General features: G+C 40.9%; 1 pseudogene; it reads left to right on the top strand.

Moving 5' to 3' along the window:
* The first annotated feature begins 4,217 nt into the window (after positions 1-4,217).
* Positions 4,218-5,636, top strand: LOC149121350 (forkhead box protein R1 pseudogene; annotated as a pseudogene).
* Positions 5,637-6,743: the final 1,107 nt, after the last annotated feature.

The following is a 6,743-nucleotide window of genomic DNA, read 5'->3' as shown; positions in this document are numbered from 1 at the left end:
TTATCAGTGGATGAGTGCTCTCTCTCTCCCTCTCTCTCTCTCTCTCCCTCTCTGTGTGTGTGTGTATGTGTCTACATTTCTGTCCCTCTGTTTTAGGATATTTTAGGAAATGTAAAGAGATAATACCTCAAAATATAGCATTCTTGGTCCCACCTAACTGTTGATGGCCTAAGTAATTTCATTTATCTTATTGTAGAGATTTTTGAAATTCTCTAATTTTTCATAAATTTAATTTTCACAGTAAGCACTCTATAGCAATTTTTAAGAAAGTTATTATAATATTGGATATGAAAAAATGCAGCCTGGATTTTCAATATTCTGAAATAATATGAAGAATAAAATGAGAGAAATATATATGAATATGTTTATATAAACATGTGTTCTTTTTTCCCACTAATTCATACAGTGTACAAATACATATTGAAAACCCACACTGTGTAAGACATTATTGTACTAGGCTCTGCAAATAAAACAAATTCTCTGTTCTTATTTGGATTAGAGTCTAGTGGAGAGGAAATTAAAATATAATTACAACTCTGAATTTAGATGGATTTAGTAAGATAACAATTTAATGATTACATAATAAAATTCAATCCACATTGGGTCTTGGGAACATTTTCCTGAAGATAACATGAGTGGACTGAGACATAAAGGATTAAAACATATCAGTTAAGAAAAGAATGAAGAGTATTCCAAACAGTGTATACCACATGCTGAAGCTCAGCTGAAATTTACTTGTAGTCAAGATGAAGTAAAAATTGTTCTTTAACTCCTTACATGAGACAATCAGACACTAAAGAGAAAACCTGCATTTATCACCAATTTTCATAATAAAGGGCCTGAGGCAAAGAACACAATATATGAAAGATAAAAGAAAGTTAAAGTAAACTCTCAAAATTCTGCAGCTCCTAGCAGAGAGATTCCAGGCCCTGTCACAGGGAGAGGGAACTGAGGTGTATTGATGTGATGAAGCTGGGTATTCTGGAACATCATGTCAGTGAGCTATCATAGGGAAATCTGGAGAGGAACAGAGTAATGAGAAAGAACACTGGAGACATTTGGAGGGCCTTGTTTGGATGTTTAGTGGAGTCATAAACAGTGCATGCCCACCAAAAAAAATTAAGAGTATGGGTGTGATATCTATAAAGATTAGAGGAAATTCTTCCTTGTGCCCATAGAGAGCTGAGATTAAACATCCATTCTCAGCGGCCAGACTGAAAAACTCCCAAGTCATGGGACAATAATTAGAGTAATGAGAAAAGTTTTTGCCTTAGGACTAGGAATTTAGACATAGGCTGAGCATGGTTCTGATCCACACAACAAATCATGAAAGCAAGACTAGAAAAGATCAAGCTGTATTTAAGGTGCTTAGCTGATGAAAAAGTAAATCTCAAAAATGATAAGTAGAAGTGTGGAAGATATTTTTTAACACTAACTTAACACTCATAAAGATATAACTTACAGTGTCAGAAATCATCACTGTACTGGATAAGCATTAATGTAAATTATATATCACAAAAATGCATAAGTTTGAGACTGTGATGCTCTTTGATAAAACTTCAAGTGAATAACAGCCCACCAAATGGAGACATAGGAAAGTTCTGAAGGAAAAATAGCAATTTTTCCTGGATTAAAGTATATTATATTTTTATTGTATCACATATAATGTAGTATAGTTACTTCCAGATGGACTCTAATGAATTAAAATCATATACTATCATTGGTAAAACAACTGTATCATAGCAAAACAGTTTTAGTTAATAATTCCTTCTGAAATAGATATAAAACTAAATCATAAAATAATTTATTAATCTAAAATAAAGTAGAATCAAATAATAAACTATGAAATTACACCAGGTTGATTTCAGATAAGCTGAACTACAATAATATGTAAGTACCACACTAACACTTAAAAACTGAAAAGTGAGGAACATGAGCCTTACCAAGGTTAATTTCATAGCCATACTCTCATAAGCAATTAAAAATTAATTTCAAAATTATGAGTTCAATTATCCAAGAAGATATAATAATTCTAAATAGTTATGCATCTAATAAAGTCAAATGCATGCTATAAAATAAGATAGTTTAAAAAATTAGAAATATCATTTGAGATTCCAGTACTTCTCATTTAGCAAATGACAGAACAAGAAGAAATACAGTAAGAATATCCAATTCAAAACACTACTCTCAACTAACCATAGAACACTTACCAAACTGGATGTCATAGAGCATAAAACATACACTAATAAAAGGATAAAATCAAATAATATGTTATGCTTTTTGAATACGAACCAATCAAATCAGAAAGAAATAACACACACAGGAATCAGGAAAATATTCAAATACTTGGAAAGTAAGTAGCACACATTGCAATAAACCTGAGTCCAAGAGCAAGCAGACAGAAAGTATTTCACTGAATTGAATACAACATAAGAGAACTTGTTTAATGTAGCTATCAGGGCACATTAATGAAAAATTTTAGTGATAAATATCTGTAGAAAGGGGTTCAGAAGTTTTTTTTAAAGAAAAAACACAATGAAAAATTTTGAAGCCCTTGATATTAGTCTGAAATCAATGAACTTGATTTCCAACTAAAGACACTAGAAAAAGAGGAGCAACTTAAAGTCTCAGCACCAAGTAGAGAGTGAAAATAAGTATCTGCTGTGATCTGAACATACCATTTAAATGCCAAAACATAATCATGGATGGTGTTATTGCCTGATAAAGCTGTAAGGTGCTCAGGCAGGATCAGAGGCTTATAAAACAGATACAGTGAGAATCTTTACCCTTTATCCACATGAGGATTCTGGGAAAAGCCATCTAGGGACCAGGAAGCAGGCACCCAAGAGACCCTCAACCCTGTCAGGGCTGCTTCCTGAGACTCTTACTTTAAGACCCGTGGTGATTTCTTTGGTTTATAAGCTGCAAAGGCTATGATAACTTCCTACAGCCATCCCAATCAACTACAGCAACCAAGATACAATCAGTAAAATTTAGCGCCAGGAGCTGCAGCGCCTCCCGCAGGGACCCCAAGGCACCTCTGGCCTTAGCCACCTCAACCCTGGCACAGCTCCCCGAGCTCTGTTCCAGGAGCAGGGTCACCAGTACTGCTGAGCAGAACAAGGCCAGCCCCACAGGGAAAGATGTGGAGCCTGGGGCTGGAGTCACTGCTGGGTACAGGGACCCATGGCTGTGAGGGCCAGGTGGCTCCCTGAAGGACCATGTCCACCAAGGCCAGCGAGTGCACATCTGGTGTACTTCTTGTTGCTATCAGAAGATTGCCCACGTGTGATCTCCTCCTGAACCTTGCTGGCTATGAGGCCTCAGCCCCACGCATAACTCGGCTCGCCCCTTGGCTGCCTAGAATTAATCTCAGCACCAAGCACGATCCACAGCACTGCACGGTGCAGGACATGGCAGCGAGCATGGCCTCAAGGTCATGAAGGTCCAAAAGCCGCATCACTGACCCTGAGCCAAGCAACCTAAATGTGCTTGTCTCTCTTAACGCCTGCACACCAGCCTGCTTTCATGACCAACTTCATTGTGACGGAAGAAAAACATCAGTAAAACTGAAGAAAAAATGGGAAAAGCCACTGTAACAAAATCATGTGTGGAAATAGTGAAGGTGATAAACATCTATCCACTCAGGTTGATCAAGAAAAAGTGAAAATGCACAAATTATGAATGAAGAAAATAATGTGATATTAGTACAAATTCTTGAGATATGAATACAGATTTTCATGAAGAACCATGCTAACATAAGTAAAATAGACAAGTTCCTTGAAAGATAAACTCAGTCAAGAAGAAATTCACCACCTGTATTAACCAATATCTATAAAGCAAAATACAGTCAGAGTTACAAATCTTCCTAGAAAGCATCACCTGGCCCAGATACCTACACTGATGCATTCTTCCAAGTGTTTTAGAAGGAAATAAAAAATATAATTCTACATGCTTTTCAAAAGATGAGGAATACATCTGAACTAATCCTATAATGAAAATATTATCCTGAAAAACAAACACAGTGATTGAAAAAATCAACTTTCCTCATGAGCAATAATGTAAAAATCCAACCAAATTTTGAAATAATCAAGATATTCTCATATAGGTGAATGTATGAGTGAACTGTGTTGTATCATACAAAAAATAGTTTATTGCTAAAAGGAAATGGGCTAACAAATCATGAAAACACACAGAGGAATCTTTGGTGTATTACCAAGTAAAAGAAGTTGACGTGAACAATTATACGTGCTCATCACTATGTGACATTTCAGAATGGCACAATTATGAATCTAGTAAAAAGATTAGTTGTTGACAGGATTGTAGAGGGAAGAAATGGGTGACTAGGCAGATAAGATTTTAGAGTAATGAAATGCTGCATAATAAAATGATGGACACACATTATTATAACTTTGCATGAATTCATTAAGTTTTCAATACAAAATCCTAGTGTCAATTATGGATTTGAGGTGTTAATGATGTATCAAATGTAATCATAACAACTATACTACACTGGTCAGGTTCATATTAATAAGAGGAGTGACTATGCCACTGTGGCAGCAGATATTTTTGGAAAATTTCTGTACCTTCCTCTTAATTTTAATATGAACCGAAGATATCGCTAAAGATAAAATGTGTTAAAAATTTGGGACATCAGTCTCTCTCGGCTCGCCCCGTGCGCGGCTGGGCATGCTGCGCTCTCCTAAAGGTGGACCTCAAACTCCAGCAGCTCGAAGTCTGGGCCAACCTCCATGGCCAGGTCCCGGGACTGCTGGACTGGGACATGGGGAACGAGACCTTTCTGGCCTTCACCACATCGCACCTGCCTGTGGCCGAGCAGAACCTTGCCAGGTACAGGCTTCAAATAGTCGAACCACCAAGGTTACCTTTGGAGAAGAAGCCCCATGCTGACAGAGATGGTCCAGAGGTTGAGCCCAACCTGTGGATATGGGTGAACCCCAAGATCGTGTACCCACCGGGAAAACTGGAAGCCCAAGGGACTAGCGAGAAGAAGGAACTGGCGGGCGCGGTCCCTCGCCCTTGGCTGCCCTGCCATCAGGAAGATGCCTGCTGCCCTGAGGCTGCAGGTCCGGTGCACTGTCGCCTTCCTCCCCCGAGCAGTCTCCATCGCCAAAGCACTTTTCGTCTTCCCCCAGCAGCTGGGAGCTCATGGAAGAGGAGGAGGCCGAGGACCAGGATGACAGCTCCTGTGTGGCTCTCCCGTCCCCTCACAAAAGGGGCCCCCTCCAGAGCCGGAGGCTTCAGCAAGCCAGCAGCCAGGAGGGGAGGCTCTGGCCCTGGCCCCTCTCAATTACTTCCACCTAATTGCCCTGGCATTAAGAAACAGTTCCCCCCGTGGCCTCAACATGCAGCAGATCTACAGTTTCACTCGACAACACTTTCCAGTTTTCCGAATGGCTCCAGAAGGCTGGAAGAACACCATCTGCCACAACCTGTGTTTCCGAGACAGCTTTGAGAAAGTGCCGGTCAGTATGCAGGTCGCGGCCATCACCCCATCCCGCTCCTGCTTCTGGAAGTTGACTGAGGAGGCCTGCGCCCTGGCTGTCACCCAGCTGGAAAGTATCCAGCAGTGCATGAGCCAACCAGATATGATGCTCTTCCTCTTTGACCTCTGATGCCCCAAAGCGAGTCCCCTGCCTTATTAGTTGCCCCCAGCAGCCTTGTGTGGATATGTGTGTGTGGTCTCTGAAGATGGGGTGAAGGGCAGAGGTGCAGTTCCAGCTTGGGGTGGGGAGCAGCCCATGCATGCTACCGAGGCAGTGGGGCAGCTGCTGGTGTGCAGACCCAGATGCCACGCTTGTCTCAGAGGAGGAGAGTCCTCGCCCTTCGCCAGACCTGAGCGAGTGCTCATTTTCTGGATTTTGAAGATAATCATGGGAGATGCTGGCTTGTGGCAGGCAGCCCTGGGAGCACCACCTACTCGTTCAGCTAACATTGTTAAGCTTCTACTTAACGAACTCATAGGGCTTCAGGGCCCTGGGACAGTTTCTGCTCTGCACTGCGGTAGCTGAGACAGGGGTAAGGGCAGGTGCCATGGCAGCAGAGGGGGGCAGTTTTAGGGAGAGGCTACCTTTGTTTGGAAGTTTTGATCAATAAAGGGTAATATGAAGAAAAAATTTAGGACATCAAATTCAATCAATAAGCTAAATACATGACTAAACAGATGGGATATATTCCAGGAATGCAGGGCTTGTTTAACACTAACACAATGATTAGTTTTATTATGGTATTAATAATATGAAAGAGAAAAACTGCAGGGTTACTGTTATTTCACTCCTATTGGGGATGCCGGACACCCTGGTGCAAGACTCTCTCTCAGTATAGAAATAAAGGGCTGAGTCCAAGAGTGTGCAAAGCACAAGTGGATTTATTGCATAGAAAGGAGTACAGACTCCTGAGAGAGAGGAGGGGCTCAAAGCTGGGAGTCCATTATCAGAGGAGTGAGCCTGTTTTTGAGTTTTCAGTTTTAGCCTTTACCACTATCCATGGGATGCTTTTTTTTTTTTTTTTTTTTTTTGTGGGGGACATGCAGAGGTTCCTGTTTTAGGACTGCACCCTCTACTTGGGTCTACATTTGGCTGGTCCATTGGCCTGTATTCCAAAGGGCAGAACATCTTTGGCCCACATTGTGACATATGGTTGCTAGGCAGGGGGTCTTTGTTTAAGGTTCTGAACACACAAGCTTTTTGGTGAAAAAATTTTCTGTGGCTAAGGTAGGTGGG

The sequence above is a fragment of the Oryctolagus cuniculus genome, chromosome 17 (genome assembly GCF_051225735.1).
Source record: "Oryctolagus cuniculus isolate XC-2025 breed Fujian yellow rabbit chromosome 17, ASM5122573v1, whole genome shotgun sequence".
Taxonomy (NCBI): domain Eukaryota; kingdom Metazoa; phylum Chordata; class Mammalia; order Lagomorpha; family Leporidae; genus Oryctolagus; species Oryctolagus cuniculus.
This window is presented reverse-complemented; position numbering and strand designations above follow the sequence as displayed.